This window comes from Sphaeramia orbicularis, chromosome 11, assembly GCF_902148855.1.
Source record: "Sphaeramia orbicularis chromosome 11, fSphaOr1.1, whole genome shotgun sequence".
NCBI lineage: Eukaryota > Metazoa > Chordata > Actinopteri > Kurtiformes > Apogonidae > Sphaeramia > Sphaeramia orbicularis.
The window spans coordinates 14,769,902-14,781,456 of record NC_043967.1 but is presented as its reverse complement, the minus strand read 5'-3'; the positions used below and the strand labels follow the sequence as shown (position 1 = coordinate 14,781,456).

The 11,555-nt window shown below is 43.2% G+C and overlaps 1 long non-coding RNA gene across 1 annotated transcript; it reads right to left on the bottom strand.

Moving 5' to 3' along the window:
* Nucleotides 1–3,737: 3,737 nt before the first annotated feature.
* On the bottom strand, nucleotides 3,738–11,257 carry LOC115428546 (uncharacterized). The gene is made up of 3 exons (XR_003936643.1): nucleotides 11,032–11,257; nucleotides 9,844–9,850; nucleotides 3,738–3,752 (listed from the first exon to the last, which is right to left on the bottom strand). It is a non-coding gene; the product is annotated as an uncharacterized LOC115428546 (long non-coding RNA).
* Between the last annotated feature and the right edge of the window lie 298 nt (nucleotides 11,258–11,555).

Genomic DNA, 11,555 nt, shown 5'->3' with positions numbered 1-11,555 from the left:
TCTGAATCTCTGTCCTTCCATGTGTACCAGTCTGAGGCTCACCCCCTTATTTTAGGCTTCCCCTGGCTCCAGCATCACAACCCCTGTATGGACTGGAGCACAGGGAAGGTCCGGGCATGGGGGGAGGGGTGCGCCTCTTGTCTAGTGGGAGGTATTCAGTCTGAGCCAGTAGCCCAGGTTCCCCACACCACGGTGGCTTCTGTCCAGTCCTTTAAGGTGGACGAGGCGGATTTCCCGGCCCTCAGTAAAGTTCCAGAACATTATCATGACTTGAAACTGGTGTTTAGTAAGACCCGGGCTACTTCCTTACCCCCACACAGACCCTACGACTGCGCCATAGACCTCCGGCCTGGAACCTGTCCCCCTAGAGGGAGGTTATATTCCCTGTCGGGTCCGGAAACCGCCGCAATGCAAAAGTATATTGATGAGTCACTGGCTGCAGGGTTAATCAGACCATCCTCGTCCCCTGCTGGGGCGGGTTTTTTCTTCGTGGATAAAAAGGATAAGACCCTTAGACCCTGTATTGATTACAGAGGACTTAACGAGATTACTATCCGTAACCGTTACCCATTACCTCTGATGTCATCTGCTTTTGAGCTCCTGCATGGAGCCCGGATCTTCACCAAGCTGGACCTCAGAAACGCATATCACCTGGTGAGAATAAGAGAGGGAGACGAGTGGAAGACTGCATTTAACACTCCCAGCGGACACTATGAATACCTGGTAATGCCTTTTGGTTTGACTAATGCTCCCGCTGTCTTTCAGGCCCTAGTGAATGACGTCCTCCGTGATATGCTTAACTTGTTCGTTTTTGTCTATCTGGATGACATTTTGATTTTCTCCCCCGATGAGAGGTCTCACGTCCAGCATGTCCGTCAAGTCCTGAAGAGGCTACTCGAGAACCAACTGTATGTTAAGGCCGAGAAGTGTGAATTCCACCGGTCCTCTGTCTCCTTTCTTGGGTTCATCATTGGTGAGGGGAGTGTCCAGATGGACCCAGAGAAGGTCAGCGCCGTCAGGGACTGGCCCACACCCACATCTCGTAAAGAGGTACAGAGGTTTCTGGGATTTGCTAACTTTTATCGTAAGTTCATTCGGGGATTTAGCAATGTGGCTGCCCCCTTGCACTGCCTCACCTCTCCGAAGACTGTTTTCAGTTGGAGCCCCGAAGCCGAGGAGGCGTTTGGTCGCCTTAAGGAGGCTTTCACATCAGCACCGATCCTGTCCGTCCCTGATCCGGCCCTGCAGTTTGTGGTGGAGGTGGATGCTTCTGATGTGGGGGTGGGAGCGGTCATCTCACAGAAATCCCAGAAGGACAATAAACTTCACCCCTGTGCCTTCCTGTCACGGAGGCTGTCTCAAGCAGAAAGGAACTACGACATCGGGAACCGAGAGCTGTTGGCTATCAAGGTGGCGCTAGAGGAATGGAGGCACTGGTTGGAGGGCACAGAGGTCCCGTTCCTGGTTTGGACTGACCATAAAAACCTGGAATACCTGCGTTCTGCTAAACGGCTCAACTCCAGGCAGGCCAGGTGGGCTCTTTTTTTTCACCCGTTTTAATTTTTCCCTGTCCTATCGGCCGGGCTCTAAGAATGGCAAACCGGACGCCCTGTCCAGAATGTTTTCTGCCACTAACTCTGTCATGGAACCTGAGACTATTTTACCGGAGTCCTGTGTAGTGGGGGCTTTTCAGTGGGCCATTGAGAAGTCTGTTAATGAGGCCCTTAAAGACTGTGACGTCCCGGAGGGGGTACCGCCGGGGCGGCTGTTTGTCCCTGTTTGTCTCCGTCCGCAGGTGATCCAGTGGGCTCACACGTCCAGGATGGCATGCCACCCAGGTGTTAGACGCACGACGTTCATCATTAAACAGCGGTTCTGGTGGTCCGGGATGGATAAAGAGGTGGCGGAATATGTGGCCGCGTGTCCCACCTGTGCATCCTGTAAGCCATCCCACGCAGCTCCTGCTGGTCAGCTACATCCCCTACCAGTTCCTAAGAGGCCGTGGTCGGATATCTCCCTGGACTTCGTGACAGGTCTACCCCCCTCAGACGGTAACACCACTGTACTCACCATTGTGGATAGGTTTTCTAAGATGGTTCATTTTGTCGCCATGCCTAAACTCCCTTCTGCTAAGGAAACGGCTGAGGCCCTGTTACTCAATGTGTGTAGACTACATGGCTTCCCTAAGGATGTGGTGTCTGATAGGGGCCCACAGTTTGTGGCCCGCTTCTGGCGGGCTTTTTGTGCCCTCATAGGGGCATCTGTCAGTCTCTCCTCTGGATATCACCCACAGAGCAATGGTCAAACTGAGAGGGTCAACCAGATCTTGGAGACCGGTCTGCGTGTGCTGGCTTCTCATAACCCGGCCTCCTGGAGCCATCAGCTGGTTTGGGTTGAGTTCGCACATAACTCGCTACCCTGTGCCTCATCTGGTTTGTCTCCGTTCCATATCGTGTATGGATATCAACCGCCCCTGTTTGCATCTTCGGAGAGAGAGGTCAGTGTTCCCTCTGCCCAGGCCCTCATCAGACGTTGTAGGAGGACCTGGATGCGGGCCAGACAGGCTTTATTAAAGTCGGTCGGCTACTATAAGACCATGGCGGACCGTCGCAGGACCCCGGCGCCGGCCTATCAGCAAGACCAGCGGGTATGGCTATCCACACGTCATCTCCCATTAAGGGTGGAGAACCGCAAGCTGGCGCCCAGGTTTGTTGGCCCATTTCCCATATCTAAGGTTATTAATCCTGTTTCAGTCCGTTTAAGGCTGCCCCGAACCATGAAGATCCATCCCACGTTTCATGTAAGTCAAGTCAAGCCTGCGAGGGAGAGCCGGCTGGTACCCCCCACTCCACCCCCACCGCCGCCTCGGCTCATCGATGGTGACCCGGTGTACTCAGTACGACGTCTCCTAGCGGCCCGCCGCCGTGGAAGAGGATTCCAGTACCTGGTGGATTGGGAGGGGTACGGACCAGAAGAGCGGTCCTGGGTCCCTGCGTCCTTCATCCTGGACCCGGAGCTCATCAGGGATTTCCACCATCGCCACCCTGAGGTTCCTGGGCCGTCTGGAGCCGTCCCTTGAGGGGGGGGTTCTGTCATATCAGTCCCTGGACTTTTTCTTGTTTTGTGTGTTTCCTGTTTTATTTTGTTAGTTTCCCTCATGTGTCTTGTCTGGTGTCTTTACTTCCTCTTTGTGTTCACCTTTGCCCTGATTACCTGCCTCCTCCCTGATTGTCTCCACCTGTGTCCAATTGTCTTCCCGCCCTCTTGTGTATTTAAACCCTGTGTTTCCCCCTGTTCGTTGCCAGTTCGTTTTCAACCCTCGGTGTGATAACTTACCAGCGTTTTTTGATCCTGCCTGCCTGTTGTGACCTGTTTTGCCTATCGACCTCCGACTCTGCCTGTTCCTCGTCTGCCTGCTTGTCCGTCTTCGACCTGGTTTGTCCATCACACCTGAGATTACGCCTGACCCCTGTCTGTTCCTCCGCCCTGGTGCCTTTTCCTGGTTTGACCCCTGCCTGGACTACTGGTACGTGAGCCTGCCTGCCCCTATGTACGTTTGCCTGTCTGATAGTCTGCCCGTGTATGACCTGGTCTGTCCACTGATTTTCCTGTGCTCTCTCCTAGTCGGGTTCCCCTCGTGTGCTCCCGACCTGGGCCGTAACGAGGTTCACTTTAGATCCGAAGCCGAGACGATTCCCCATCTCAGTCCAGCTGAAGATACATTCATTACCATTCTGTGTGAACCTGTTACTCTGATTATTTCTAATAAATCCACTTTAATTGTACTCCTGTCTGAGGGTCTTGCATCTGGGTCCAGTACTCGTACAATCTGTCCTAACAGTTAGTACCCCAAACCAAAGCATTCATAGCTGTGGCTTCTAGAGTTCATAAACACAACTAAATTACAGTGTCTTACCCCAAAACTGACAATATGTTAATGGTGTAATTTGCGAGTTTGAAGGATTTAACCTAACCCTAACCCTTCAGCTTTGTTGTATTTGCAGGGTTGTAATGAGCATACATTTGGGGATTTCCTTTGGTTCATGGAGGGATTAGGTATTCTCACAGCTTTTGTCGTCATTAAAAAAACTTTGATTTTTTTGCAAAATATTAGGCTAGTATGACATCTATTTTCTGCAGAGTTGTATAGAAATGTGCAGTAAAACATGTAGGTTAGTATGTCTTATAATGATAAATGTGTAGATATTTATTTCTCAGTCTTTTTATGACGCATCAGTGAATTTTTTTTTTTTTTAATTTTTAACATGTAAGATAAAATAAGAATATACAGGAATAAATATATATGATTAGTGTTAAAAACACACTGCACTTAGTACATATTGAACTCAGTTGAGTCGACTGTCTTTAACCCATAAAGAACCAGTGCTGCTTTTTTTTAAGTTATTTATCACCATGTATCATAATATTATCCTCTGTACTTTGCATTTTTTCAACAAAAATAATGTATTTTCCTATATTTAATTCACTGATCATGTATGTGTTCATTACGGTGGCCCAGAGGGGCAATGCCCCCAAAAATTCTCCACTATAAGAAAAAAAAAAACACATTGTGATTTATTTGAAAAGAAGTACCTGAAAAATAAATGTACCCCTTAAATAAAAATACACTTGCATGAAAAAAAAAACTCCTTAAAAAAACTTTTAATAAAAAACAAGTTTGTACAAAGAAATAAAATAAACGTTTATGATTAAAAAAAAAAAAAAAAAAAAATCTCCTAAAAAATAGACCTATGCAAAAAAGTGTCTCAAAATAAAAATTGAGCAACATCAAAAATTATACATTTATCAAAAAAAAGTGTTTGAAAATATAAAACTTCATATGCCTAAAAAAGAAAACCCCTTCATTTTTTAAATAAGATAAAATTATTGCTATTTTATGAGGTTATATTTAATTTCAAGGTGACTGCTGCATCATCACGTAATAAAAATATTCAAAAGTGCAACCGTTGACATTGACTGAGTGAGACAAATGTCTGTCACAGCTTTAACAGGAACGTTCTGTTTAACCCACAGGAAAAAGAAAAGAATAAAAAAAACATCAACTGGGATTGAGTCTAAATGAAATGAACTCCACAGACCAGAGACATGTTCCTAGAATGCCATATGAATACTAGGGCTGGGTAAAAAAAAATCAGTTTGATCAACTTTATTTTAATTTTGCGTTATCAAGTAATAATGGATGAGATTGGATAGATTGGATTTTTCAGAACGGGACTGCCAGTACCAGAACCAGGTACCGCTGAGGTCCATCTCGCGGGCCCCTATGGGAGACGGAGCATCTCATCAGTCTCACTCTGGCGCAAGAAGGGTGGAGAAAAGCCCTCTGTGGGAAGTCCTCCTGGCCTCAAAGTCGAACATGCATTGCGCAGGAACTGGCCCACGACTGTCTGATTGGTGGAGGCTCTTCGAGGCAGTCGAAGCCGCTCTATATTAACTTGGATCCGCACCCAACCTGACTCTGGCTCAGGTAATGACCACATGATCAGCCTGAGTCAGACATGTGTGAGTCTGTGCCATCAACCTGCTTAGAACGATCCGGCACAAATGGTCGAATGTATGAAAACAAAAACTCACATGCAATTCAAAATTTTCCATCAGCCACTGGCGGGTAAGTGTTTTTGTTTTACACACCAAACTATTTTTTCACCTGCCATTGGCACTTGGCGGGTGTTAATTTTATGCCTTGGTCTCTAGACTAGAAATAAAAATAATGCTGCGTTCCAGGCAACCTGTAACTTGTGTTTTTCCAATCTTCTAATACACCGGAAAATGCACTGGAATATCAGTCAAACCAGTGACTTCCCACCCGTGAACTCATACTAGATCGATGTACTCCCAGTTCTGAACTCTGATGTCATGTAGCAATGGCGGCCCCCATGGATGTGGTGTTTATGCAAATTGTTTATTAAAACAAGGTATTGCTCTGACATTATTTCTCTGCAAATGTTCTGCATAATCAGCAGCTGCTCTAGCGTTACCTAGTTTTCAGTCCAATGAGTGCAAGAATAAACTAGAAGCACTCGGAGAGCGCAGACCTCCGCCAAGGCTGATCAGTGGCCCCCCCCGTGGGCCCCCCCACCCCCGATCACCACCAAAATGTAATCATTTCTTCCTTATCCCATTTCCAACAAACCCTGAAAATTTCATCCAATTCTGTCCATAACTTTTTGAGTTATGTTGCACACTAACGGACAGACAAACAAACAAACCCTGGCAAAAACATGACCTCCTTGGCGGAGGTAATTAATACCAAATATACAAATATACAAATAACATAACATAAAAGGTAGAACAGCTTCTCTTGCCTTATGCGCCGTTTTTACTCCTCTGTTTCCCTCAAATAAGCAAAGAACAAACACCTTTGGCGATAGAAATGATTGTAAATGAGCATGACGTTCAATCCGACATGCTGGTTTGTTTACATCTAGCTACCACAATTCCTTGCGCTCAGGCAGTTTGGTGTGACTTGCCTGGAACGCCACAAAGTCGTGAGTCGTGGTTTGAAGTCATGACTTACAGACTCAAAAACCGGCCTGGAACGCAGCATTAACTAGAAGCACTCGGAGAGCGCAGACCTCCGCCAAGGCTGATCAGTGGCCCCCCCTGTGGGCCCCCCCACCCCTGATCACCACCAAAATTTAATCATTTCTTCCTTATCCCATTTCCAACAAACCCTGAAAATTTCATCCAAATCTGTCCATAACTTTTTGAGTTATGTTGCACACTAACGGACAGACAAACAAACAAACAAACAAACAAACAAACAGACAGACAAACAAACAAACAAACAAACCCTGGCAAAAACATAACCTCCTTGGCGGAGGTAACTAGAAGCACTCGGAGAGCGCAGACCTCCGCCAAGGCTGATCAGTGGCCCCCCCCGTGGGCCCCCCCACCCCCGATCACCACCAAAATTTAATCATTTCTTCCATATCCCATTTCCAACAAACCCTGAAAATTTCATCAAAATCTGTCCATAACTTTTTGAGTTATGTTGCACACTAACGGACAGACAGAGAAACAAACAGACAGACAAACAAACCCTGGCAAAAACATAACCTCCTTGGCGGAGGTAATAATAGAGTTTTGATGGTAATAATGGAGGCTGATAAAGTTGGCATTTCCTTGCTTATACATTTCAGGTGTGCTGTCTCCTGCATGTTGTGTTACACTGTAGAAACACATCAGCATGCAGGGTACACCATGTTGTCAGTAGCAGACTGCAGACCTCCAGACCAGATCTGGCTTTTTGGCAGGTTGTATTATCCGGCTGTCAGCACAAGCTTTTCATATTGTGCACCCACTGACAGATTTTTTTTTTTTTTTTGCCTGATAACATATAGGCGGTTGTCAACAGCGCTGTTTTAGCTTCACCTATTAGACTTAACCTTTGAACCCTGCGTGGTGGATTTAGGAAGGACACAGACATGAGTGAACATTTCTGTCTTTACTTCCATCCAAGGCAAACAAATAGCGTTGTATTCTCTCATGTCACCGGTGCCTTCTGGCCTGTGTAGATAATACACTTAATCATGTGTTGTATGTGCAGAGCACCAGGAGGCCGTCTGGTTACACCTTCCCCCTTTGTCAATCTGAATGAACTGTCCAAACTATTGATTAGTTTGCTGGGAGTTCATGACACGTCTACAGTCTGCTTTGTTTGTGTTGATTTGACTAAACTGGCTCCATGTTCTTTACACAGTATGAGGTTAGAAAACACCCACGTAAGTGTGTTCTTTCTAGCAAACTCACTAATTTCTTAACAGCATGTAAAATGGATGGACTGAACAGAGAGCTCTTCATTTTTTATTCTAACCATTAAATTACTAACAGAAGTTGTTCAGAGTATAAGTATCTTCCCACATGATTTACACTCCCATCAACACATTATTAATTAATTACTTGTAATTCTATGAAAGGCCCAGCATGTGCAATTTGCGGGGATTTAAGAGGATCTAATTACAGAAATGGAGCATACTATTCATAGTTAGGTTCTTCTTTGGTTTAGTCAAAATCAGCTTTATTGTCAGTTTTGCTGTATGTACATTGCACACAGGAAACTGAAATTACAAAACTATAAGGCCCTGCAGTGCAAAATGAACATAGGAAAAAAAGAATAGAATATAACTATAAACATAGACTATAACTATAAATTGCAGGGGGTTGAGGAGACAATAAACAGACAATAAAGGTGCAACAATGAAGTTAAACAGATTGACTTAAAGTGATGGAGTGTTTCTAACCAGACGGTTTTATTTACAGTTTCATGTGCATATAAAAAATCTGAATGGAAAATTAGCAAAAGTATAAAACACTTGAAATTTACACTGGAAAAAAAAAAAAGAGAAAAATGTTTTTAAAAAATCTGCATATTGGACCTTCTAATAGAACAAATATTACCTACAAATGTATAAATACATTTATTTTTTCTGACTCTGCCACTGTTGTATTATTAAAAACATACTGAGTACTTGAATCATTGCTATGTAACATGCTAAAAATAGTGCGACCATTTTTGTATTGTATCTAATTTAGGCAACCGGAAAATAATTTCCTTTGTTTGACAGGGTTTAATATTGCTCTGAAACATTAATTGACAGCCACGTCATTTTATATTTCATTTATATTATGAAAAAATAAACATGATAAATGTAAGCAGCATCCAGGTGGAACCTTTGTTACGGGAGCGGTTGCACTCCAGGTTGTTTCAGGTGGGAACTTCTGCCCCCGTATCAGACGCAATCTGGATGAAGAAATGAAAGCTCCGTGTTTTCATTGCTGCTGAACTTTATCTGTATCTTACAGATTTGTACTTTGTTAGTGTTACCATACTGGGACCCGTAACACTTAGATGAGGACAGTTAACAGTCTCTCTTCTTTTCTCCTTCAATAGTACAAGAAATCCATTAGTGTTTCATGTTGCAACCACAATAAAATCAACAAATCATTCTAGTTGAAAGTTTTTTGAAATGCTTGATATACAAATTTATTTGACAACCAAAATAAGCTCTCTAGTGACCCAACAGTCTTTGGGAATGGATGTTATAAACTATCCATTAAACATATTCATTTAAAGTATCTGTGGAGACCAGTTAGATCACATTAGGAGCAGTCAGCTACCATTGAAGGGACTGGAAGACCAAGGGTCCGTTTCACAAAGCAATGAAGATTGAACAACTGCATCAAAGACTTTTTTATGCTTAATATATGCATATATCTATGCAAAATACATTTGAATATAATATCAATATTATTTGTATGTTGTGAATATTGTAAAAAAAAAAAAAAAAAAAGTATATGATATGATACATGATAATTGAAATAAAAAATGTGATATTTACTTTTGTTGTCCATCCGTGATGCTGCCATTTGTCAAATCTCTTACTATTTAGGTATGATCAAATATTTTTTTCTTCTAACCAATTATTAGGTTGTAAAATAGAACATTTAAGGTTTACACTGAATACATTTTAGGATGAAAATGTCCCAGGAAATTCACTTTTGAGAACTTTGGAATTCTTGCAAAAAATAGATGTTAATTTTTTGTCCATCTGTGACACAGTAGTTTTTGATATTTTTCATTTAAAAATATTAGAAACTAAATTTGCCCTTTGAGTATGTTTAAGATGACATTTAGACCTTTCCAGTTATGTGTAATATTTGTCTTAAACTTGTCTGATTCAAAAGTTATGAATCAAAAAGTAGTGGGCGGTCCATCTGTGATGCCTTTGACCTCACCCTAAAGGCATCACAGCTGATCAACATGACATGAACAGTGCCATCCTGTATGATTTCAGATACAGCCGCCCAGCTCCTCCACACACTTTACCTTTACTGTCACGCTTTCAGATTAGTTTGAAAGGAGCTTCCCTGGACACTGATCTGACAGCAAACATCACTGATCAAACATCTTGAGCTGTTCTGCTGTTGGTACTCAGCCTCCACCAGAGCTGGCAGAACTCCGTCACACACAGGACAGTCCTCTCCGACGTTGACTGGAAGATTAAAATACAAAGCGATTAAGGATGTGAATGCACCGGCCGACCAGGGACAACAGAGTGATGTGAATGTTGTCATACAGAGAAAACTAACACCAGGACCTCCACATCTGTGTTTCAGAGAATGTCTGACATTCACCCACATCCTGACATGTAGACACACACAGGTGGTTCATATGGACTGAGCACAAAAAGTCTGCTTTGGTTTAGTCAGACATGTTTGTTCGCTCATTGGTCGTTTAGATTAAGATGTGGGCATGCCTGTTTTCTAAGAAATGTGAATTAGGCTTCATTCAGACTGCAGCCAACTGTGGCCCAAATCTGATTTTTTGCCACTATTTGACCTGTATCTGACCTGTTAAAGACAGTTTGAACAGCACAAATCCAATTTTTTCAAATCTGACCCAGGCCACTTTCATATGTGGTCCTAAATCCGATACATATCGGATATTTTGCAATGCGATGTCAGTCTGAACGCCCAGGTCGCATTTATCCGACCTTTATGTCATTGAAATGCCATTACAGCCTGACTGCGACACGCTTGCGAACAGATACAGGTCACCGGAGATGAGTGTCTTGTCGTGAGAGTGTTACAGAGGGGCGGTCACAGATATATTTAAACGTTCTTCTTGTCATTTGAAAATTATCCAATCCAATCCAATCCAGCTTTATTTATAAAGCACTTTAAAACAACCACAGTGGACCAAAGGGCTTTACAGAAGAATAAAAGCACAATACAAATTAATCAAAGCATTAAAAAACATTAAAATCAAATCAAATAAAACAAGTTAAAATATAAAAACAGAAACAAAATGTCAGCATTGCACAAGTGTTGAAAGGCCAAGGAGAACAGGTGGGTTTTAAGAAGAGATTTAAAATCAGGCAAAGAGGAAGCCTGTCTGATATGCAGAGGCAGGCTGTTCCAGTCTGGGACCAGCAGCAGCAAAGGCCCCATGTCCTCGTAGCCTGCACAAATTATGAATGAAGTCTGTGTCAGTGAAGCTGCTATCACTATAACACCACTCCTGACTCCAACTCCACATCCAAATACTCCGTTGTACAGACGTAGCAGCCACTGCACCACAAAAGGCCACAGCGAAAAACCTGGCTCTGCTCTTTTTTATCTTCTACTTAAAATTATTTGACTGTAATGGTGCTGAGTTTGGTTGTAGAGGAACTTTATCAGTGTCACACACACTGATACGAGATGCCTCCATATTTACTTCCGTAAACACAGTGTGTCATGTATTACGTCAAGACCTCTTTTGCGCATGCAGGTCACTTCAGGGTCGCATTCAGTTCATACTGAGAACTGATAGAAGTCACATTTAATTTGTAATACGAATGAGCACACAAAAAATCGGATTTCACAAAAAAATCCAAATTGTGCGTTAAGACCTGCTGTCTGAACGTAACCTTAGATTCAAAGTTTGGTTTCGATGGACAAACGATGTAAAACCTGTAATTGCTGTGAGTTGAATATATCGGTTCTGTGAAAACATTTACATGATATCAAATTCTGTTTTGGTTAGTGTA